Raw genomic sequence first — 25,821 nt, 5'->3', positions numbered from 1 at the left:
TGCTCCTGGGTTTGGAAAGGTAGGAGGGGTGTGACCTTTCATTGCCTTTCATCCCCTTGGCAGGGAAGAGACATGGAGGGAGTAAGTTACAGAGGGAGGGATGATTGTGCAGCATGCTGGAAGGAGAGGGAGAAGGGCAGCTCCCTTGGCTGCTGATGATGAAACCACTCGGAATATGTCCTGGTGCCTGAATCAGTGGCACTTACAAGGACTCGAGTGAAAGCACTGCAGTGCCATGAGACGTGAGCATTTGTTTTCCTAGCCCAAGCCTAGGCTGTGCTGTGAGTGATCTGGGCCAGAGACCTGCCCTGACAGCCTTGTTTGTCATTAGAGAAGGTTGTGACAATGTCCATTAATCTTTTTTAAATTCTTCTCTTACACATGTATTTTTTTTTAAGCAGGGGTTTCTAGAATGAGCAATTTTGTCTCTATTTCCAATGATCAGTCTCTGTGAAGTCAAGACCTTATTTATTTATATAGGGTTGATATTTGTGGGGCTCATTGCTAAAGTAGCCAATAGCTTTCTGTCCAGTGCTGCCATCCATCTCAGCTGGCTCTTTCAGAGGATGCTTGTGGCCAAAGAGAGCAGTGCTTTTATTTCCTTTGGTAACAATTTGAGTGGCTCACCAAAAAGATCAAAATTTCTCCCTCATCAAAATAAAATCCTTCACCTGCGTGGCACTCACTGCCACCAATAAATGCTTTTTCTTTCCCCTTTCCACTGAAGAGGGATGCACATGAAATAGTTAATCCAGCCTGATTGTCTCTCATCTCCAGCTTGTTCTGGGCACCAAACGAGGAGCACATTTCAAAGAGATACATGTCTGCCATGCAGTAACACTGCATGTTTGCTAATTATCTGTAAGCAATAATTATTAGTTAATTATCAGCTAATTATCAGTATTAGTTGATAATCAGTAAGCAATAATGTAAGCTGTGTTTGCTACTAGAGTGACATTGTAGATACTGAGCCTCATGGCAGCTTCTGGTGCCTGAACTTCATGTGACATTTTTTATGGAGTTCAGAGTGCTCCCAATAGAGCAAAATTTGCTTTTTAGAGGCAACATTTCCACAAGTGTGTGTTGGGTGGTTGGGTGGGTGCTGCATGACTCAGAAATACCTTGGCTTAAACATAAAAAAAAAAATTAAATACAGCATGATGGCCAAGAATATTGCAAATTGTAGTTCTAAACATAACCAGCATGGAGTTTGGCCTTGCAGACACCAGACCTCTCATGAATGAAAAATATTAAATATTTGTCTCACTGTATGCACTCAGTGCCATCCTGGATGTAATGTATTTATACTGAATGAAAGATCTTCTAAAGAGCTCTTAGACAGAATGCATCTTTCAGGGATTTTTTCCTCTAAATATTAGGTCTAATATTTTTGAAGACAATGGGCTTTGAATGGGGTTTGTGTAAAAATATTTTGAGGAGGACAAAGAAGCCCAGAGGTGGTGTGCTTTGGGATTTGCAGTATCATGACTTCATCTTTTGACAAGAGGTGGGAGAGGTCATTGGGGCACTCAGCTTCTCTGAGGCAAGGGAAGCAATTTACCATTCCTTCTTCCTTCCCGTGAGGGTGCTGAGGCAGTGGCACAGGTATCCCAGAGCATCTGTGGGAGATGTCCTGGCAGTGTTCAAGGCCAGGCTGGATGGGGCTCTGATCAACCTGGGGTAGTGGAAGGTGTCCCTGCCATGGCAGGGAGATTGGAACAAGCTGATCTTCAAGGTCTCTTCCAACCCAAACCATTTTATGATTCTGTGAATTTCTCACCTGGGCTCCTCAGGAAATCTGAGGGAGTAGCTGTCCAGGCCAGGTCCTTCTCACTCTTTGCATTTATTATTTTGTACAAAACATGAACATTGATCTGCTGTGCCTCTTGTTATGTGTATGTAAGTGTCCCAGTGCAAGAGGCCTCAAAATATACAATAACTGATGCAGTGGACATGCTTTTTAATATTGCTTTTACCATGCCAAATCCAGAGACTAATTATATTAGCTAAAAATTAAAGGGAGAACTTAACCCCAAGCAGTGTGCAGTGCACCTTGGTATTGCTGGGGTTGGAGTGCTGAGCTTTCATGATGTTTAGACTCCACCAGCTCTCTTCCCTATAGTCTGGATGCTTTTTGGGGGCCCCACACCTCCAGGATTGCCTTTTAGTCAGTGGTCAAAATGACAGGTACTGTTTGATTATTATGAATTCCTTTTTTATTACCTTTGTCACATTAAAATATTGTTTACTCCACTTGTATTAAATGCACTGATTCAAATGTCTTTTTATATTAGGCTGCACTTTTACTTTGAAGATGAGAAGTGCCAGGTATTAAAGTACAGTGCAACAACTCATGAATCCTGTTATTCACAGTCTGCATAACCTGGACTTGAGAAGCACCTGGCTGCACGCCCTTCACATGTGTACCTGGATGAATTTCTTACTCCTAAAATTGCATTTCACAAGGAACTATCTGAAAGTATAAAGGCTTTTTTGGTCCATTTATGTCCTCACAGCTGATACCAGCAGAGCCTTTATTTTGCCTCTGGAAGAAAGAGGAAACCCAGCATCCCAGAAAAAAAACGTATCTACCCATTTTTAGGAGAAGGTCACAGACTAGGCAGGCTGAAAAGGCCATTCAGCAAAAATAAACAGAGGGAAATATGACCATCTGTGCTCATCTCGGATAAGCAAATGGTATTTGGCATAGTCATAGTCACAGCTGAGTACCATTACCTTCTGTCCCCTCCAGAGAGGGAGTGTGAACTTCACCATTTAAGCACCAGGAGGTTTTGCAGTTGAACTGGCACCGTGAGCTGTGAAAGCCTGTCGTGTGCACCACAGTCTTCACTGCCCAGCTCTCCCTGGCTCTTTGTGGCTTTTCCAACCCTCGTGTTTATGTAAAGCACACAAATGGACCCTCTCTGGTGTGACTCCATCACCTGCTGTGGCTCCCAGTTGCCCTGAGTTGTCCCCAGAGCGCTGAGAGGGAGGGTCACAGTCACCCCAGAGGACCATGAATCTTGGCATTTGGAGGTGCCTTACTCAGATACTTGTGATGGAGTTCATGGCGAAAACCCTAGACACCCATCTCACAGCTCTTGGGTCCAGGGCTTGGTTCCTCCCCTCTTTGTAACTTGTTGGTCAAATGTCCTCTTGAAGATATAGTCCAGAAATAGGGGAGAACTCCATGAAAGAAAGCAGAAGGGTGTACCAAGAGAGCTCTGGTGAAAGATAACAAGTTTTTCTGTGAGATTTTCTCCTGACCAATATCTGCTAAGACCAAACTGTCATGCAGTCTTGGCATGCAAGACCTGATAAACTGTGCTTAAACTCCATTTAACTGATGGAGTCTGAGCATCTTCAGGCATGAGGCAAGGACATTTTTGATAACTCATGGGCTTGAACTCTCCTGGTGACGCTGTTTAGTTCAGCTCTCATGTAATGCCTGAATACAAAGTTTTTCATATGAAGAGCTTGTCCAAGACTGAGACATCAAGTTCAACACAGACACTTTCATAACTTTTTGAAATTTCCAGATCCTGGACTCATACGGTTAAATCTGACTCTCAACTTTCATTAAAAGAAAAAAGGAGTGTGACTGCTGAAAAACTGTTAGGATGAGTCTTGCTCATTCATAATCACAGGAAAGAAAACTAAAATAAGATAATCCTGTCTGACTTTGAGGTGGCCTGATCTCAGGCTAAGCAATCTGGCTGGGGCAAGCTTGGACTGCAGTTGCAGATGTCTCTTCTACAGATGTCTTCCAAAACTTCTCACCTTTGCCTCCATGGGGTTCTTTCCTCAATCCCTAGGGGATTATGACTGATGTGGCAGCACCCAGTCAGCTCTTTGTACTATACCTTTTGCCAGATTTGTGAAAGAAAGTATTTATAGAAAAAAAAAACTACCAAAATAAATACTATCATGCTGACATACTGAGTGGAATAGAGCTAATAGTAATAAAACTATACCTCTATTTCAGCTGCTGATGTACATGTCTGGCTGTAGCTTTTAGGGCTCCACCAACAATCACCCTGCACAGTATCCTCAATACAATATTCAGGCAACTTTTCGTGCCACTTGGAGTTCCACTGAGCAGCTGAGATGTCCTCATGGATGAGGCAGAGGTAGAGCCACTCTGCAGCAACAGCTAGGACCAGACACAAGCAGCTAAGACAGCCCAGATGGCCACAATTACTTGGACACCTAAATTACAGCTGATGTGGCCACACAATTTCCGTTGCATAGAGAAACTGGTGTGGCTCCTGCAGCCCTGCAGATCTGTCCATTACACTGACACGAAGTGGCTGGATGTGTCTCAGGCACACAATTGCATTTCCACAGCCAGCGTGTGCAATCTGATGTTCATTGCTGCCCATCTGCTGACCATGAGAGGAAAAAGCTCCTGACTTGGCATAAAGTCTTCCTCAACTAGGTAATTTCCTTGAATACATTTAGAAACATTTGGATATGGGTTAGGTTATTGGTTTTTTGGGGGATGGTGTTTTACTGATGTTTGTATTCTCTGGCCACATGGGTTTTGCTGGAGGACTGGTCACCCTAGAACTTGGTTAATTGGGTGGTACAGCCATGACACATCTACACCAGCACCAAGGACAGGACATTTTTATAAGTGAGCAGCTCCACCAGCACTGAGGCAGGTGCCAGTGAAATGTAACTGCTGCTAAATGAAAGGATGACATGGATTTGCATAACATATATAAGGATATAACACACAGGAACATGAAAAGTAGCAGTGGGCTTGTAGAGTTCCTACCTGTCAACGAAGATTCTGCATCTACCTTTGTCTATTTTCTTTGCCTATTTCTCTTCCAGGACCTGCAGTTTAGCTTTACCCCTTGTCACTGAGACATCCACTACTGAGCTTAACACACAACAAGAAGCAATTAGTTTTTATCTTGCCACTTTAAGATGCTGTAATTCAATTGACTGATTACATCCTGGTGTTTTAGACTGAGTCTATCATGGCTGCAAATGTTAACTGAATTTAGGCACTCACCAAATGCTTGTTTCTGGCTGGGGTCCATCTTTCAACAAATGTTTCAATCCTGAAAGAAGTATTGGTGAAGGATTGCTGATTTTCAGTCCTATTTGTTAGGACACTTTCTATAACAAGCGCTTCTGCTGTGGAAAAGTTTTTCTGCGCTCTGTAGTGGGTTGTGGAAGCCCCAGCCCCCAGTGTACCTGTTCTGTCTCTGTCCTCTAAGATTTGTGCCTCTGATCAGCACTGCTGGCTGCCTAAAATCACCCAGGCTTCAGATAACTCTTAGCAGCAGGACCTTTGCATGGATTTGGACTTTGCATGGATTTGGAGAGATTTGGAGTAAAGCTGCATATATGCCTCAGTCAGCTGCCGTGTGTAGATATGACTCAACACTGCACCATGCCCTGGCTGTTGAGTTGTCCTCTGGTGAACCAAGAAAACAAGAGAATTTTGGGATTTAGCCCCCGTCAGCCGAAGCCGCCTGCTCACTGCTCATGGTTTTCCTGGAAGTTGCTGAGAACTTCTTATGCCTTGTATGGGGGCTTGAAGTGACAAGTGACAGAGCCCCCTCACCAAGGAATCACATTTCAGTTTGGATATGTCAAATTACACCTTGAACAAGAAGCCAAAACAGTCTCAAGAGCCTCTGCAGGGAATGTTATTCCCTGGTCTCTGTAACCCCTGCAGGAAGGAGGGGTTTCTACACAAGCTTCAAAGGTGAATTTGTTTAGGATTGTGTTCTACCACCCCAAATGGAGTTTGCTGGGCAAGGGGAGCTGTGCATAGCCCGAGGTGCTGGCTGCAGGAAGAGCCTTGCAACATATCTGGGCAGGACCTAATATTTACAGGGCACAGCAGAACTCAGATGCAGGGTCCAGAGTGGCATGGACACATGGATAGAGATGGCACTGTAAGAAAAATCTTACCAAATTCCCCAAAAATGGGATTTTGAGCATAATTGGGGATTAAAAAATAGACAATCTGATCAGAGATGGATCAGGGCAGGTGATAAGGGAGGTGGGACCAAACATCCCCATGCAGGAGAAGAATGCCAGACACTCTCAAGTAGGGAGTGTTCCATAAATCTTAAATCTTAACCTATCTTTCTACCCATGTCCCAGGCTATCTACTGTGTTCTATCTCATGTAAAAGAGAGAAAGATTTGCCTGTCCTAAACAGAGAGACTTACACTGCTGCCTTTGGGAAAGTCTGTGCCAGAAAATATTTAAGGGGAGTATTCAAAGCAGCAGCAGTTCTAGTGTTTAATTTCTCTAGTGAGAAAAGCACAGGGTGGGCTGCAGATGATCTAAGCATGTCAGTTGTCAGATGAAAGCATTTCCAAATGGCTTTCTGGTTATATTTATGTCTTCTGGCTGAAAATGCATTTGATATTTTTTTCAGATGAGTAGTTTTTTTTTTTCTTGCCTGTCTTAGAAAGAGAATTTACTGATTAAAAGTCACTTCATTGACAGCACTAGAAATTGAAGTTCCTTTTTTATCTACAGAACAGGTACAACATGTACAGAGGCACCATACACCCAGGCTGCTGATGTGTCTCAGGTCTGTCCTGGGCTTAACAACCTGGAAGGAAGAGGGAATAAGTTGATCCTCATGGTCCTGTTAGGCTGTGCTGTTCAGATGGAGAGCCCTGACTAATCTGGAGTAGGACATTTTGTTAATAGGATTTTCTGTTCAGCAGGAGCATGGCTGAAACCCTCTCTGGGTGGGTTTGCAAAGGAGGTAGCTGGATAGCTGTCAGGTACTGACAGGTGCTGGTCTTCTGAGTTGGTTTTGAATGGTTCAGTCATTGGTGGAAGACTTTTCCTACCTCTGAGTAAGTCCCTTTAAGAGGAAAGTGGTTTGACTGCAGAGGAGATCCCATTACGTACTCACAATGAGGATATCACTTTTCACACAGGTCTCATTCTTTAAAAAGCCTCTGAAAGGAGTCTTTGTGTCATGATTTAGCAAGGTCCAATGTTTTTTTTTTTTTTTTTTTTAAGATCTGTGCCAAAAGATAAAAGGCTGTGCCATGAAAACCAGTGGTTGCCTCAGCATTTGGTGTATAGATGCTGTGTCTCTTTGCAAACCTAGACAGCCAATATTGCAAACCTCAAATTTTCTTGATTCTAGTGAGGCCAACAGTTTTCTCCTGGTAGGCCATGGGGATGCCAATGTCAGAAGAGGATATTTGTTTCTGCATATGGAAACAAAAACATAAACATTAAATTAATGGTCACTAACCTTTCAACAAGTATCTCTGTGCATGTGAGGAAGGACAGGAGGTGTATTTCTAGACTGTTTTCCTTGGGAAATAAGACTTATTTGATGAGAACTAAGAATTACTTGATTTCTGTGCCTGTATAAATATCCCCTTGCTACCTTCTAAACCTCCTGGCCTATTTCAATCAAATCTGTCACAAGTCTCAAGACATTTCATTCCTAGAAGTTTCACTAAAATAGACAGTATAGAAGACAAACTCTGTTAATACCTTCCCTAGAGAAAGGTTTGAGTGTTAGTATGGCTCTCCACAGACACCAGAGAATTTGTCCAGAGATGAGAAGTTTGTGGGAAAACTGGTTTCACTAGTTTTGTGGAATTATTTGATGAACTATATGGCAGGGTGTCACTGTAGGACCTGCTCTGCATGTCCATCTGTCCCTGGGAAGGGGTGGCTCAGGAGTTAAGCAGATGATGCTCAGCCAATAAATCCTCACTGTGGTACCTTTAGGGAGGGAGGGGCTTTGTTTTCCTTGTCTTTTATTTTCCTGTGAGATTTGGTGGCCACAACATCTCCTATGACTTCTTCAGGATATATGTGTTCACCAGTTTAGATAAGATTCCCCAAAGTATGTGATATTTTGTAGCAAGGAAATTTTGTACTTCAACACACAATAAAAAAAAAGAAAGAAATGTTATGAACTTAAAAATGCTAATTATTAAAAAAAAAAAAAGAAGAAGAGAAAAATACCCATATCTTGAGTTGCTGGAGAACAGATGCAAATTTTTGAAGCATTTTTTCTCAAATGTTGAACTGTTTTTTTTCCAAAGTGTTTTTTGAAAGCTTTCATTTCTTCTTCATCATCTTTTTTTTTAACATGTTCCAGTGCAAAGAAAATAAAGCAACTCCTTCAAATGAGTAAATTCATCATTAAACCTGGCAAGTGTACTTTATAGAAACCATTTTTCTCCTGAGCCATATTAAGTCTATATAATAGGTAGAGCTTTTGGTAGAGTAATCTCTACATGGCATGCTGTTTTCACTCTGTGTGTTGCACATTATTGAAAAAATAAGTGGTGGTCAAATAGCTAAGGTGGTGCCTCACAAACACTGCTGTTGAAATGGAGGGTGGATCCTTTCTTGACTGTAAAAGGCATTCCCCAGAGAAAGCTCAAACTGCAGCCCTAACAGGGACAGAAGGACTTTTGGTGGCTCTGTCACCTGATCCAGTGTAAGAGTGGCTGGAAAGTGACAAGAGGGAAAGGACCTGGGGGTGTTGGGAAGCAGTTGAAGAGGATCCAGCTGTGTCCAGGGGGGCAAAAAGCCAATTGCAACTGGCCTGTAGCAAAAACAGTGGGACCAGGGAATGGGACCAGGGAAGTGGGACCAGGGAAATGTCTCCTGTTCTCAGCACTGGTGAGGCCACACCTCAGATCCTGTGATTCATCTTGTGCCTCTCATGACAAGAAGGATCTTGAGGGGCTGGAACGTGTTCAGAGAAGGGCAAGGGAGCTGGACAAAGGTCCAAAGCACAGGTCAGATGAGGAGCACCTGGGGGAGCTGGTGGGGCAGCTCTCAGCCTGGAGAAAAGGAGGTTCAGGGGGGACCTTCCTGAAAGGAGGGTGTAGTCAAGAGGAGGCTGGTCTCTTCTCCAAAGTAAAGTGATACAAGTGGAAACCACCACAAATTGCACCAGGGGAAGTTTAGATTGAATAATAAGAAAAAAGTTCTTCACCCAGAAGGTTGTCAAGCACTGGAACAAGCTGCCCAGGGCCATCACTGGAAGTATTTAAAGGATGTGTAGATGGGGCATTTAGTGACATGGTTTAGTGATGGATTTGTCAGTATGGAGCTGGACTCAACAAGCTGAGAGGTGTGTCCCAACCTGAATGATTCTATGGTTCTCTGATTGTACTATTTTATGATTAGTAATGGGGAGGTGTGGAGAAAGGGAAAAGAAAGACCCCAGCTGAATAGTTTTGGCCGTGCAAAATGCATGTGGTCAGTAAATCAGTTAATAAACCTGTCTGCTGGAAATGCCCTGGCTTACACTGATCAAAACCTTCCAGCAGGCAGTGCCTCTGAGACCTTACAGCTCAGCAGAGAGCTGCAAACTGTTAATCTGAAAAATATGAAGAAGCAAAGCTCAGAATAAAACAACCCTCTCCCCTCTACATCCCTGAAGACACACGTCTGTGGTTCTAAATGCACTTTGTCTATGTCACCCCAGCTGCTAAATGCTTTCTATTGATTTCTCTCTTACAATATTTCCCCCTCATTTTTCTTTCTTTTCTCTTTTCCCCCATCTCTCTTTACATTTAGTTCCCTTGTCCTACAGGTACAATGCACAGCTTTAAACAAAGGCCACAGAGTGACTATTTGGGAGATCACAGCCCTTTCTGTTGTCTCAGCCAGCAGAACTGGCTTAAGAACCAGTGACATTTATTTTTTATATATATACTTCCGTTGTTTCTATCCCTTCCCTTGAATATGGGGAAGGGGCAAAGAGGGGGGCATTTCCACTGCACAAGTCCCAGCACCACCCTGCTCATCCTAGAGACCTCCAAAAGCTCAACCAACCAGACATTTCATGCTATTTCTTGCCCTTCTACTGGCTTCACTGAGACTGATATTTAGTAAGTAGCCCATAAAACTGGGCTCTTTTGGGACCAGCATGAATGGTTAAATAACAGGGAGCTTTAGAAGCTTTCATGCAACAGCAATTTCATTTGAGTGACTCTGTAGCATCATATAACTTTTCCCTCTCCTGCTTCCCCAGGGAAGGAGCCTGCAGAGATTTTCCAGCTGAGTGGGAATGGCAGGGGAGTACTGGTCAAATGGCATGTGAAGCAGCACTCTGCAGTAGGGGTTGGAGACTTCAGAGGGGACATCTCCAAGGAGGAATTCTGTCTCCAGAGGCTTTAGTGTTTGTGTGGGTTTTTGTGGCTGTTTTCTCCTTTGTTTTCTGCAGCTCAGTGTATTGTGTTGATACAGCAGGGCAGCATGGGAGATGTTAAAAAATGAGGTGCTTCTCCCCTTCCCACTCTCTAGGAGTAAAAGGGAATGTGATTCCTCTAAGGTGGATGTAAAATGTGGTGTGCAGAGGTCTGAGCCACCTGGCTTGAGGTACATGGACAAGCTGCTCTCTCCCCCCTCCCTGCTTTCTCACCATCCATCAGAGTTCATATCAGTTCTAGTGTCCTGGCCACGAATTTGGTTAGTGAGTGGGGAAACTATGCCTTTGTTCTGATGCTGGCAAAGCTCAGCAAGCTTGATTACCTAAAATAAAACCATCTGCAACCACTCTAATCAATGGCACATGCACAGAGCAAGAGCTCTAAGCTCGTGGCTCGTGTAAATTGTTCATTACATCAGAGTGTGTGCCGCAGGAAAGAATTTATGGCTGAGAGCAAGTGGCTCAGTGTTACCCAAAGTTGTTGGTGGGACACGTGTACCCCTTGTCCTTTCCAGTGGCTGGTTCATTCCTGCAGTTTCCTGTCTGGAGGAAGGGCTGTGAGTGCCCCAGTCATTCCTATGGCGCTGCAGATCCTGGATTCAGGACTATTTACATGGTGTTGTTTTCAGGCAGGCTTGGAAACCAGAAAGGACTCATGAAGTTAGCTCATATGCCTTGAGGTTTGAATGAGATTATGTTAAATATGTCACTGGATTTGTAGGAAATGGGTTAATCTAGTTCTTCATTCACTGAACCCCCCTGCAGACTGAGAGCTGATGTTTAGTGCTTGTCTCAAGGGTGAGATGCAGCCTGTTGATCCCACACACCATGTGGGTCTAACTGGTGACCATATTCTGGATCACAGACTCACTTTTTTAGCTGTGTTTTCACAAGTTGGAGCAGACATCTAAGGCAGTTTACCAACAGAGGAATCATCAATGCAGTACCTACAATTTCCTCATCTTTTAAATATGTGTATGCTACCCTGGACCAGAGCACAGAGAAAATTATTTTGAGAAGCTCAATGCAGGTACTGTGTTTAACTCCAGGAGAGTTTTCTAAAATCTGATAGCAGATCAAGCCAGGAATAAGTTCCCATGCTACTCCTATAATTCTCTTTTCCTACAGCGTTGTGCAATGCAGCTAATGATCCACCTGTCAGGACCAAATATTTCCTCAGACACAAGAAAATGCATCACTTCACCACCGGACCTCCCTTGCCCTAAAATTGTTCACAGCCATCGTTTTCCATTTGCACTTTTCATGTCAAACTATTGTGCCAAAATTGACAGGCATGGCAAAGCTGGGAAGCTGTACACATTGTCTTGGCTGGCGATAATCTCAGCATCTACTCCTCTTAAAAGTATAAAATTCTGGTCCCCCATAGTCTCTTTGGAGCCGCATGCGGCCTGATACTCGTTAAAAATTTTTTCAACTTATCTTTTTCCTCATGTTTGAACAAATGCTGAGCCTGGGAGATCCTCTCAGAGTTTGTGATCTTCCTTCTGCAAAACCCAAGTCTTTGTTCAGCAGAACGTGCAGTGGTGGTAGACATAGTTGCTTTGTATTCTGAGACAGTGCTTAAAATGAGACTTTTCCCTTCAAAATCTGATACATGGGTCAAAGGGGCGAGGGATCACGTGGTTTCATCTGCACGCTCCTGACAGCTCCCATCCTCTTCTGCATATTCATTGCTGCTTCTTTCACTGCAAAATGATGCATTTGAAAGTCTAGTCCACATCTGACCACTTTGGGGACTGATTTACGATAGCAGAGAGGATTTTTTTTCAAATTGTATTAATCTTTACATATTGAACGAGGCCTTGGGCTACAGCATGTCAGTTTCGGGCTTGCATGCTTCTGGTTTTTGCAGAGATATTATGGTAGTTTTCAGTAAAGATTGATTTAATCAGACAAAATCTCCCAACCTAGAATCAAATCCTAATTTAGCAAACCAAATCCACTCTGCAAAGCATGTAAGCTTGTGGTTTATGGCAAAGCAGTGCTTAGATTGCCATAGGGTCAAAAAGGTTTGAAGGATTTTCTTGGGGAACTCTGCTGAACTGGGTAGGGAAAATGGGAAAGGAAATCTCTGCTGCTTCTCACACCACAGCCAGATCACTTAGGTGTAGTGAAAACAGTGGTGGGAATTATGGTGATCAAAAACAGGCTGGCTTTTTGTCTCTTTTTGCAGAGGCCAGTGCAGTGCTGGTGGTGAAGTCTTGACAAAACTGCCTCAACAGCTTTACTGCACACAGTGGACCTGAGCCCATCCCAAGTAATTTCATCGCCCCTGCAGAAGACACTTTGCCAGGCCTGAGATCTTCTCCAGAGCAAATAGAATAGCTTGGTGGAAAAAAACCCTGCCAGCCTCAGCCACAGGAAGAACTCACCCTGTGATCACTAATTTACATCCACAGGAGATCTCTTAGCCTGCAGTGAGAGAAAAGTGATTTGGTAGTTTAACTTCCTTTGAGGAGAAGCTCAATTAATCCAGGTTTTCTCAGCCTGAGATCATTCACAGGGGCAACTATCATGGACTAGCTGTTAGGCTGAAACTTGTCACCCTCCAGGAACTTTGCCTGTGCTTCTCAGCCCTCAGATTTGCTACAGGTGCACGGGAAGCTTTGATATTTACTTTTCTGCAGCAATGTTTGACCCTTGGCGGAGGGGAGATTCTGAATTTGACAACAGCACTCAGCAAGGGTGTGAATTTCCAAGTTTTACGCTGGTATGTGCTGTTTGAAATTCATCCTGCTGTTGGTTGGTTGCATAAGGCTTTCCAGGGAGGGAACAGGAGTGTTACCTTGACGTTCCCACAGTGAACCCACACAGCATGAGCTGCAAACTGTGACTGCTCGCTGTGTACAGCTCACAAATGATCTGCAGACTGATTATGATTCACCGAAAAAATCTGCAAATAATTTTAGATGAAGAGTCCAATCAAGAATCTATTTGCAGACAATTCACAAACACAAAAAGAAGTGAGATTCATTGGATAAAATATGCACTATGAATTATTCATCTGGCTCTAGATAATGAGGTAAATGGTACTATCAGTGTTTAAAGTTAAGCTCATTTGTATATATTGGGCAGATCAAGGCTGAAGTAAGAGCTGAGGTTTTGAGGGAATAACCTAGTCTTCAGAGGGTTCAGAAGAATAAATGCTAACCAAGTGTGCAGCCAGGATTTCATTCCTTCAGTTTGTACACAATGGCTTGTGTGTGCTCTTGAACCAGCAAGAGAAGGCATTCCTAATTCCAGGCTTGGATCTCTACATTAGATATCATTCTATGGGGCTTGTAATCAACACAGAATACATAAGGAAGGAAGGGAAGCTTGGGGTGGTTTCTTTAAAGGTTTTGTGACGTTTTTAATATGGGGATGGACATAAGCTGGAAATCTTAGGTCTTTATTGATTTTTAATTTTTTTTTTCAGGAGTTAAGTGATGTCCAGGCACCCATATGTGTTACAATATGGAGAAGTCCCACTGAAGGAGGTATCCTGAAAATTTGATTCTCTTCTAAATAACTTCTGTTTAAATGATCCTACTTTTTTCAACATCTTAAGACTTTTATATGTTGATTTTAGAACACCAAAGCAACAGCAAAGCACATGCTTGACCTTATTCACACAAGTACCTCTACTGAAATAGCAGTGAATACTTCTATGACCAAATGTATATGAAAGCATAAATCCATTCAGAAAATCCAAGGTTTACTTTTAGCCACTTAGAGATTTAATCAGAATTAAAAGAGAGGTCGAGTGGATATTAACTACTTCCAAAACATTTTTCTTTAAGAGTCTCAAGGTGGATTTAATTCTTTCATTTAATCACCTAAGTTTGACAGTTTGCACTTATAATTTTCTGGAACCTCAAGCAGAAGAATTTGGATAATTCTTCATGGAAGTGATCATTACTTTACTGGAAAAGCCCTTAATTTCAAATCCAGATTTCCTTTTGTATTTTCAAATTTTGAAATTTCAAAAACTGATTCCTATTGGTTCTAGTACTTGACATTTTTTACATTAAATGACATTGTCAAGAAACATTTTTTTGACATTCCTACAATAAATCTTTAGCAGGTAATGCTTGAAATTACAGGCCACAAATCTCGGTAAGTGCTATTTACTAACATGATAATTGTGGAACATTCAATGATGTGTTAAGTACCATGGAGTGGCAGTATAATTACAGTACATGGCACGTTACAATATAAATATAAAGTAAATACATGATTATTTCTGGCTTAGGTCACATGGTAAATACTAAGTGCAATTATGGCACCAAGTAATCTGCAGGAACGTGTAATTACTCTTGGGCTCAATTCATTTACAAATCCTTGTCCAGCTTTTCACACCGTGTGGGTTTTGGAAACTGTGGAAAACAGATTATTCATGGTTGCAGTGCCCTCCTTATTACCACAGCCAAACCTCATGTATGGATGATGGCTCTTCTGCCCTCTCCCATGTCCCAGAGGATGGAGGTGAGGATTGGCATTATCCAGGCAGCACTGTGTAGCCAGATGTCCATGGCAAGCTGGGCCAAGGGCTCTGCAGTTCTTTAAGAAACAGAGCTGATGTTATTTAATAGTTTCACCTTAGCAGTTTTGCTTTGGTGATAAAATTTCACCCCATTTTTGAGTTAACCATCAGCAATTTAGATTCTGCTTTACTCTGCATCCTGGAAATCCAAGGCTATGGCAAAGTGCTGCTCATCACCAAGGCTGCTCCAGGAACCTGCCATTTTGTAATCTCTGCTTGGATCCCTCTGCTCTGTTAGCTGGGAGGTTTGATGGGCTGAGAGGGATGGTTTGGATAACACAGCCAACAACTCCGCAGGTTCAAGAGAAGAGATGGCAGTAGAGCAACCAGGGCATATGGAAATCCTGTACACCTAAGGGAGAGCAGACATTTGATTCAGAGGGTGTGAAATACTCAGTCTATGGACAGCCGGGGTGTGATAATTGGAGAAAAGTCTATCAGAGAAAAAAAAAAGTAGGAGAAAATTTAAAGCCACCAGAGCATCTTTCTGTTTATCCAGGCAAGAGGACATCATGGTGCTTTAGACATCACCTGATGACTATTCTCCCAGGCACCTGGGGCCTCAAGAAGGTGATCCCCACTGTATTTTGCTAGGAGAGATTATCAGTATCAATATGTCTGTCAACAGGACCTGAACATGGGACCTTCACTGCTAAAGCTCAGATCCCCTGAGGTAACATTAGCAGCTGGAGCTGTTTGCCATTAGCCAGCCTTGCTCTCCAGCGATTGCTCCTGGGGCAGCTGGGATTTTGGCTTGTTTCTTCTAGGGTCATCTGCAAAGCATTTGAAGCAGGGACAGGAGGTGGGGAACCAAGCTGGACACAGCAAGGAGCTGCCGTGGTCTGTGCTGCTTTGGAACTCACAGGAGGGCTGGCTCCCAAGCTGAGGTGTGTGATGCTTGATAGGGTTTGATGAAAAGAAATCTTCCTGAACTCAGGATGGGCACCTTCTGAAGATTTGAAACTCTTGTGCTACTTGGGAGTGGGAATATCCCAGCTGAAGTAGTAGGCATAGGTTGGCTAAAGGGCAACATGACTCTGGAGAGGCTGGGTATAGTTCAGAGTAGACACCTCTGCATTTTGGCTTTCCTCAAGAGGTAAAATGATGTTCCTTGTCTGAAAACTGCTCTCCTATCCTCATCAGACCAAACACAACTTCCAAGCCTGGGGAGGTGGATCACCCCAAGGCACAGCAAGAAGCCCATGCTGTGTTCCTCTGCCATGGTCTCCTCATGCTTCCCTCTCCCAGCTGCCCTGATGAGCCAAAATGCCAGGGCAGAGATGAAAGGATGTGGTCTCTTAGCATTTTTGTTTTATCCCTCTATACTCCCATCTGTTGAGCTTTCCTTTTGGCTTGCTCAGTTACACTTGGTTCAGTTTTTCTCTCAGTCTCCCTTGGCCAGAAGAGAGGGAGAAATAACAAACAGCCTGAAGAAATATTTCCAGTTGTGTGGCACACACTGTAGTGCACAGGGATAGTAAAACAGGGCCTTGGGGCTAAAACAGCAGAAAAATAAGAGAAACACCAATGATTCTAATTTAACATCAAAATGCATTTGTCTCTTCTCAATAAAACCATTGAAAACTCCTCTGAGGTTCCCAAAACTTTGTGTAATGCCTACAAAGAGGCGTCAGTTTAAAATTCCTGCCTTGCAGTAAGCTGTAATATATAATTGTACATTAAATGATTAAGGTGTCAAGAGAAACTCCAAAGCAACAACCTTCTTATTTGTTGCATATCATTTGCTTATCATGAAATATGAAACACACTTACGCTGTGCTGCAGCCTTAAGAAATCACTATAAAAATCTGTCATTGTAAGCAAAGGCTCTTGCCTACTCCAACCATGGCTAAGGCAGTAACAAAGACATGAATTACGTGTTACCTAACTCAAGAGAAAAGTTTCTTGCCCTAGTTCAGCAGACTAGTGTAATTTTTAAGATGCTGTGTCTAATGTTGAGTGTCTGAACACTCTCAGATTGTTTAGAATCAATTGGCTTAAATCTTGTGTAATGAAAGTGTATTTGCCAAATAGGTTCGAGCTCCATTGCCATGCAAATTAACATTTGCAGGGACAAATTTTTAAGTCCTTCCTCTCTTTGTGGAGATGTTATGGATACAATTTTGCTCTAGCAGTTTTGTGTGGGTGCAGTTCGTGTCATTTAAACTTCTAATTACAGCATCTGATTGCACCCACGTATCTTATCAGCTAGTTAGACACGTCAGTGACATGCACCAAAACTGCAAATAACTGGGGGTACAAAATTGCACCAGCAATTATTTGCACCCACTGAAGGCGAGGATGGGTATAAAGCAGGCCATTAAAGGGTTTAAAATACTTTTCTTACAGCAATATAAACCACTGCTATGGGGATACCTGTGGGAATGCAGAACAAACATTAGGCTGAATTTTGAGCAGCAGCTGGGTTGGTTTTTTAGCACGAATCTAACCAAGGCTCCCTTTGTGGGTGCAAAGCGTGTCAGCCAGGTCTGAGTTTACTTACCTGGCTTCGTCCCTCAGCTCTGCTCAGGATCCCCATAGTACCAGCACAAAACTCTTCCTTGAGTCCAGCTGAAGCCAAATGTGATGTCTACACTGCAGCCCTTAGAAAATGTGCTCTGGCAGTGTCTGAGTCAACACCACAAATTCTCTGTGAATACAGTCTGATTTTTTAAAATAGCCTGGGGGCTTCTCTTAGCAGCCAGACGAGATATGTTGATTGGGTTCATACTCATATTTAAATTTAAGCTTGCAAGTGTTCTGCTGAAAAAGGGTGTAAATGGAGTGAGGACAGTTTAGGTAGAAAGAAAATAAAGTGTTACTTAAAATAACAGAAAGCAACTTCATGACCTGCCTATTATTAATCCAAATAACAAATTGTAGTCATCTTTAGGACACACCCTTTTCCCTGGTCCCTTGCCATTATTTCCTGAAAATGTCAAGCACTGTGGTAAAATGTAGAGATTTCTGTGTGATTTTCCTACAACTCTGTTAGTCCAACCCTTTGGCACTTGGATTAGAGACTGATCCTCCTCTGGTGCAGTATGGAAGGATGGTCCCTGTCTCAGAAACCTTCTAGGTGGGTTCCATTCCCTGTATCAGGTGTGGGACATGCAAACATCACTTGCTCTCACAGATTAATGAGTAGCTGAAGGTAGTAGAGTTACTAACAGGTTACATTTCTTGTACAGTTTTGGGAAACTATCTGTTTTAATGTCTCTCTTTTTAAAAATAGTTGTGTTTTAAATTATAAACATCCTTACTCAGTTATTGTGTAAATTTTGCCCAGGATGTTTTGCTGTCTGGAGTGCAGTCTCCCACAACAACCTAGGTGCACATGTCTTCAGATATTATTTTTTTCTTTTTTTCCCTATGACAAATACTTGAAATTGTTCAGGATTAGATCTGAGCTTTCCCAAGCAGCTGGGAACATCACAGGAGCTGAGCTGGAGTGGGGTTGTCTTTAGAAAGGAGCCCTCTCAAAAGTGGAAGACAGTAGGGAGCACAAATGTTTCGATCCACACAGATACCAGTGGTGATGAAGAGGTCCTGCTTTGGAGCTGTTTGGATATTGGATTCTTGGAATCTGGCCCTGGTAGAAAACCTGGGAGGGTTGTCTTCTGTTCTCATGTACCCTGGGGTAAATCCAGGGCAAATTCAATGATCCAAATGGAACTAGTCCAGATTTCTTCTGGCCTAAATGAGAACACTGTTTTCATATACTAGTGGGGAATTCTGCCTTCTTTAATACCATACTTTTAAATTTTGCTGTCACCATGGGACACGGAAGCTTTATTTTTTGGCTTATATTCTACCCATGAAAGAATTAATTGTTTCAGTTTCCTAGAAATCATTGCATGATTCAAGTTACTCTTTCTTCATGGCTTATTCAAAAGTTGGGCTTAGTTTCCACCACAACCGTTCCCTACTCTAAAACATTATTTATATCCATAAACCACTGCAGGTTGGGAACAGCCAATGAAGAAGAAAAATAAACACAGCATTGCCTTTTAGCTGGAGTTGTACTCTGCTCCCCAGAAGGGATAACATTTATAAATTAAACACATGTTTAATTAACTTTCAGTCTTTGCACAGGATTGTGAGGGTGGGCACAGACACAGTGATTTGAGGATGCAAAGTGCTCATGTGACTCCTTCAAAAAGATTCAAACCAGTAAAATAAATCGTGGTTTAAAAAACTAAGGGCTGAGTTTGGGGCTCTGCTGGTGCTAGCCAAAATGTATAAGAGACACAATGAAGTAATTTCAAGGGAGTAAGATCAGAGCATGGTATCCAAAGTGAGTATTTCTGGATTTTACATGGGGAATTTTTTTTTTTCCTCAGGGGGAAACAGTAATATACATCCTGGGATTTGGAAGGTGGCTTGCATATACTTTATCATCTTGCAGTCTGCAATCACACACAGTTATCCCAACCTGTCATCTCAGTGAGTGACACTGCTGTAGTCAGAACTTCATTTCTCCCTGTTGTGAGAGAGAGAGAGAGGGAATTCTCCTTTGCTTTGATAACATACTGTATCCCAGCTGAAAGACATCCCTCCTGGGGGGCCCCTGTTTGTGTGAGGAGGAAGTTCAGTAACCATTCGTAGCCTAAAATTAACAGTTAGTGTAAGATCAGTCAAAGAGAGTAGCAGTCCCTTTTGAAATGAAGTTAATTAATGACATTAATGAAGGTTTGGGTGCCTTTTGAGAAAAAGAGCTCTGGCTCAATCACAAGGTGTGAGTGTTTGATGCAAGAAGCCTGGGGCATGTTTCTGGTCTGTCACAGTAAGGTTGTGTGAGATGTTCAGGTTGATTCCTGCGGCCTTTAAACTCCAAGTCTACCAGCTCTGCCTCTGCTGGGAACACTTTCCAGAACATTTGTGCTATGGATAACATTGTTGGAGTGATTGTATTTCTAGTGGCAAAAGAAAAGATCTGCTGTCTACAGGTTTGTAGGTTTGCATTTTTGTTGCTGTGCCTGTTACAGCTGCTTGGAGCTCAGGCTGCACAAATCCTCCAGCCTTTGCTAACCGAAGGTGGGCAACTGGAAAGGAGACACAGAGCTTTGCCTGATGTGGATGAGGCATGAATATTTTCAGAATCTCACCTAAAAGGTCTGCAGATGATGATTAATACTTACAGGAGTGTCAGCCTCAGTTTTCCGACTGATCCAGAGCTGGCGTCCACCTGGCAAAACCCTGTTATGAAGGTGGGCTGACAGCAGTGCTCAGAATCCAAGTCCCTGAGATGGTTCCATTCCTCCATACCCACTAGTGACTGCACTGGTATCAGAAGGTATCAGCTTGGGAAAGTGTTTGTCACTGCCTGGGAGCTCTGGCAGGATGGGTGTCTAAACTTTTTATATAAAACCACAATGATCAGGGAATCAGGCAAAATATCTGAGTCCTGTAAGGCTTGGGAGAGTCCCAGCACTGAAGGGAAGGAGAGGGGCTGGTGGTTGGTGAGGGAGATTTACTCTTTAGGAAGAGTTCAATCCTGCCATGATATCCACTTGGAGGGATTGAATTTCCTAGTTCTAGTCCCTCTTTGGATTTAAGAGAAAACCCAGATGTGAATTTCTCCTTGGTTTTTGCTACAGTAACCTGGCAGGACACAAGCCCAGCCTTGCTTGAATGACCTCTGCCACTGGGCAGACAACTGGCTGCAGCTCCTGGCTTTGCTGAAGGATATTTATCAAAGATTTCCCCTTTTCAATGTTTCAGGGTCCTTTCTCCTTCTCATTACAATGCTGCTATATTTCTAAGAGTTTGAGGTGCATCTAACTGCTCCCCACAGTCAGCTGAATGCCCCAGCCTCCCTGGTGAATGAGACACGTGGAATATAAAAGGCAGCACTGCAGGGCACTGGGATGGGACATTGGTAACCCACCCACGAGGGCAGATAGGGAAACCACCAATCAAACTGCTCTGCAATGCACGCTGTAAAGGATGTGTTAATTCTAACTCCATTTTGTGTTTCTTCTCCCCAGTGAGCACTGCTGACGTCCCATCCATGTTCCTCGCTTGCTATTTCCAAGGAGTTATCAAGTTTAAGTGCTGTCTTTTTCTGTCTTACAAGAAGGGGATGCTTGAGCCTGCTGATTAAACACATCCCTTGCTTTTCCCTGTTCAGGCACAAATTTTCAGACTCAAACTCTGAATGTAATTTCTATTCCTCCCACACCATGTGCATGTTGCAGAATTTTACTGTCACATTCCAAATCTTGCAGTGAAAACTTTTGAAAGTTATTAACAGACAGGATGGGTACTTCAGCTTTGACTGCTCTAGACTTTTGGATCAGGATAGGCTCTTTGTTTGTTTTGATATTTGTTGGGTTTTTTGTTGGCTTTTTCTTTTAAATGAGGGATTTCAGCCCTTGGAGATCTGAAGAAAAATGGGTTGAGACACGATTGCATGGATCAGTCACAGTTCCTTGCACTGTGCTATCAATCAAGGTAAAACACAACATCCTAGATGACCTTGTAGAAGTTTATATACCAAAACGGATAAGCACGTCACTTGGGTGAAAAACGGCCCCCAAAAAGGTACTGAAACTATCTGATCTTATTACAGTGTGTTGAGCAAACTGTCTATTATGGTGTCTGTATTGCTTTGTTATTGCACACGTGGACATGGACATGACACAGTGCATCACACACATTATTTTTAATTTGGGAGACATCAACAGGGAAGCCATTAGGTGCAGGGCAGGACTTGCAGCGTGGTGCCTGTGAGCAGAAGAATGATTGAGGATGATTTGCAGAGGACATTTTAAAGGCTTAAAATGACTCTCAGGGCCAGGCTGTGAACTTCATTCTCCAGGAGACCCAGGCTGTTCACTGGTTACCCATGGGAATGCTCTCCAGTGGGATTTGCTCAGTCTCGCTGTAAATTCTGGTTTCCCTGGGTTTCTCACCACCAAGCAGCACTGATAATTATAGTCACCCTCAGGTTGGAGACATGCAAAACAAGACTCTTGGGAGCCCTCCCTGGAGTAACTCTACTCCAGGATTTCCAAGTCCTCTTATTTTGAATATGGGCTTCAGGGTGCTTTCCTGCCTCCCACCTTCACTCTGGACACTGGATTTTCTTTTTCAGGACGTGGCTCTGGAGCTCTGATTTACAAGTGCTGGATAAGGGAAGGTGAGAAATGAAGGTTCAACCCTCAGTAACATGCCCTGTTCTGTGCCCCAAAACATGGAGTATGCCACCATGGCACCTCCTTGCATCCTGTTTGTGTCCCACCACAGTGAAGGTGCTCTGAGGTTTCTTTATGAAGAGTGGCAGGTGATTTCTATCTTCAGTGGGCTAAATGTTCTCAGGGATTGCCTCTCCCTGGAGTCAACTGTTGTGACTGTCTTCAGGCCACACTCAGGTGCTTCATGGCTCTCACAGACCCTGAATGGGTCAACCTGATGCCCACAAGGACCCCTCTGTCAAAATCAGTGAGAAAGAAGGAAAGTGTGAGTTGTAATTCACTCTCCTGCATTTCAAATGTATCTGGACCTGATAAAATGAACTTCTGCATTCAGAATGGTGGGAAAAGAGATGTTGGGAAGCCACTGTGCCCCTTAGGCTGTGGACAGAGAGCAGAACTGCACCAGCAGTGCATGCATAGCCACATCCCAGAGTGACTGAGTTGGGAAAATTGAGCACCATCAGAAGAGATTTCTGCCAAGTGCCTTGTTGATGGCAACCCCATGATGTTCCTTTGGGGCTCAGCACAGTAGAAAGCAATTTTCAGACAGTGCTGGGGCACCTCTGAGGAAGGGGCAGAGCTGAAACTGCTCCAGACAAGGCTGCAGAGAGCAGCAACTCAAAAGCTGATCCCTGGGGAGGATCTTCAGTCCTTCCACTGGGGATGGATTTCCTGGGTCTACTGTGCCCTGTAGAGATGGGTTTGGATTTGGGGGTCACAGGATGGAAGTATCTGAGGGATCACATTGCTCTGTTGGTTTCTCAAGACTGGAAGAACACTAATGCAAAGAGTGCTCCCTAGACATCCTGGAGTCAGGGTCTTCAGACGAGATCACATTGCTGATCTGTTGAATGCTGGGCTCCTAACTTGACTCTACTTTTCCACCTCCTACTGCTGTTTTGAGCCAAAAAAATGTTTGATTTCTTTTAACTACTTGCACATAGTACTTAAGCATATGAAAATATTGCACATCAAAGAATTTCCTGAAATTAAATGTTTCTCTGGAATTGCACTGGGATTGCTGATGTTTCTCTATCCTTCTAGTGAATATATTCAGCCACTCTGAGTCTTTGGGCTGAAGTCACTGGCCACCCCAACCCTGTCTTTCCCAGAACCATTCAGCTGCATGAGTTATTGGAGAGGAATAGCTGGGGAGCAGATGGAAACCATGTGCAAATCCCCATCTATGCTCCTGCCTGAGCTTTGGGCCAGAATCAAATCCTGAATTTGAGCAGCCTTCTGGCTGTGGAGGTGGCATAGACAAGAAGCCGTGTAACTCATCTCACAAAGCCAGAAGGCAAAAATGGGATATATTTCCTCACTTCCCCTCGGAAACCTCCACATCTCTCTACTCTTTATTCCTCCTCTCCTTTGTGAATTCTCTGCTCTCATCTCCCTTCACAAGAGTCCTGTGTGACAAAGGGGTGAATATCTTTGATATCTTCCTTCCCATCAAGCTGTAGATATGATGAGAGGGAGATTCACCACAGTCTCGATTCACTCATCAAACTTCAGGCGCTTCACCAAGGCTCCAAAATTAGAAGCCTCATTGTACTGACTTACTGCTGTTTGTGCCAGCAGCATCTTGAGAAATGGAGAAATACTGGCATCTTGAGAGAATGATTCACCCTCCTCAGATGTGAATCCCTCTCCTGAGGTGTCTCTCTCTTCTCTGTGACTGTAGCTGGTGCCCAGATAACGACAGTCCTAACTTCAGTGTCTTTGACTGCTATCAGGTAGGATCCATCTGAGCCGAAATGCCAGATAAGCAAAACATCCTGTCAAAAGTAAGGTGGGGAATATGAACAACAGGACTGATTCAGCCTTTGCTGTGAGAGGGATAAAAGTTATGAGATGTCTTTAAACCTGTTTCTTAGTTTTTCATTATTTTTTCTTTTTTTAGTCTATCCTCTTGCAACAACTTTCTGGTAATCCACTTTGAGCAAGAGCAATGGCAGTTTTTTAGTGGTCACCTTTCAGGACAAGCAAGGAAAAGCACTCCCACTCTTCCCCACTGCTGACAGATGATGTGTCCTCTGAAGAAATCAAAACAAGTCCTCCTTCACCTCAAAAAAAAAAAAAAAAAAAAAAAAAAAAAAAAAAAAAAAAAAATTAACCCCCTCCAACCCCTATCAGTAAGTAAAGTTTAAAATAAATGGTTGCTGCTTTTCAGGAAAGGGACCTAATAGGAAATATAAAACTTCTTGAATGACAAACTTATATCTAGCCTGCTAGCAGGTACTACTTTCCCAAAATATTGATGCTTTTAAGCCTTAATCCATCTGTCAGAGCTGATAGGATATTTTTAAAAGGAAAACACTGCTTCAGGCTATTGGGGGGAAAATGGAACAGAGTATGTTAGCAAGATGTGTTACCTGTCTTCTGACAGCTAATGTATCTTCCTTCACGTCACTGCGCCTTTGTCCTCCTCTGGTACAAGATAAAAACAGAATCATTACGGATGTCCCCAAAAGACAGCTTGGTAAACATGGAAGATAAATTAAGTTCTACACTCTCCCAGTGGGATCTCAGTGCAGAAAACTCAGCACAGAGTCTGAGTGGGGCCCAGGTGCCTCTGCTCCCTGGCTGTGTCTGGAGCCAGTGGGAATGGCAGGACCTTACACTGGATAAAGGATTTTCTTCCTTATTTGTCACAGTTCACTCTTGCCTTTTTGCTAAGGCTCTTCTGCTCATGTGCATGGTCAGATGATTTGACTTTCAAAAGCCACTCAAGCCATTTAAAGCAGAACTGAGGAGCCTCTCAGGTTAAGGCACCACCCACACAAGCTGATGAAAAGCAAAAAATCAGATGGAAATGATGGGTTGGAAGAAGCAAAGGGGCAGAACATGGGTTGGCACCTGAAGGAGGGAGAAGAGAACATACTGTCAAGGAAAGTTAGAAACTGTCTTCTGGTAACTAAAGAACAGGGAAATAAATATTATTTTGAAAAACCCCAACATTTACTTGTCTGGTGGTGGTACAGTGTGAAACCTTACAAATAAATAATTCTGAAGAGGACAGTGTGAATTTAACCACCCAGATAATGGTTTTGCATTATTTTCTTGCATGGTTTTCTTTCATTGAGGAAGAAATGGGATATGCCATCAGAAGTGATGATTCTGCCTTCAGCAGAAGTTGCCCTCAGTATCTTCTTACAGAGAAGAGTTCTCAGCTGAGCTTTTCATTAGCCACCTGCACAAGTTTTTCAAGCTATTTGTGCTCTGTGATTTGTTCTGCTGCCTGCTTGGGGGCATGGTCCCAGGTCAGTCATGTGAGACACAGGAAAAGAAAATGGTCCCTCAATGAGATATAAAGAAAATGCCTGACTTGCTTCCACCCAGGAGAACTGAACTGTGGCCTTGCAGGTCACCTGCTGCAGTAGGACTTGTGTGTTTGGGTTCACTTCCCAGCTCCATTACAGCTGTCTTTTGTAGTCCTAAGAGACTTTACTTTGGAACATTTCTAGAAATCTATGCTATTTAGTAGATAAACTGATTTTATCAGTCTCTTCTAGCCTTAAATTCTGTGGCTTGGCTTCACAGGCTCATATTCCTTTTTTTAAAACCTCCCTTGGGCTGCACTACAGGATAACACACAGCCATCCTCAAGCTGGATTGACTTTACCTTTATGGGTGTGATCAAGATTTTTAGCAGGAGTAAATCACTACTGCTCCTCTGTAGGGAGTAATGTAAAAGGTCTTACTCATTTAAATATGTGCAAATCAAGGGTAGTTTAAGACAAATTAAGTAAAGAGTTATACTAGTAGAAGAGTAAACATAGAGAAAAAGGAAAGGAAAGAATGGGTTTTCTTGCCAAAACACAAAGGTATGATGATGCTTAAAGTGGACTTATTTCTAGCCATGTCCCCTTTATGATGTTATTTTCACC

General features: G+C 43.0%; 1 long non-coding RNA gene across 1 annotated transcript in view; it reads left to right on the top strand.

Moving 5' to 3' along the window:
- Positions 1-13,676, top strand: part of LOC135304889 (uncharacterized) — a 44,836-nt gene extending 31,160 nt beyond the window's left edge. The window contains exon 5 of the long non-coding RNA XR_010366154.1: positions 13,626-13,676. This is a non-coding gene — a long non-coding RNA (uncharacterized LOC135304889). The remainder of the gene's footprint in view (positions 1-13,625) is intronic.
- The last annotated feature ends 12,145 nt before the right edge of the window (positions 13,677-25,821 follow it).

Source organism: Passer domesticus, chromosome 1 (assembly GCF_036417665.1).
Source record: "Passer domesticus isolate bPasDom1 chromosome 1, bPasDom1.hap1, whole genome shotgun sequence".
NCBI classification, from domain to species: Eukaryota; Metazoa; Chordata; class Aves; order Passeriformes; family Passeridae; genus Passer; species Passer domesticus.
The sequence above is the reverse complement of the archived record's forward strand: the minus strand, read 5'-3'. Positions and strand labels throughout refer to the sequence as shown.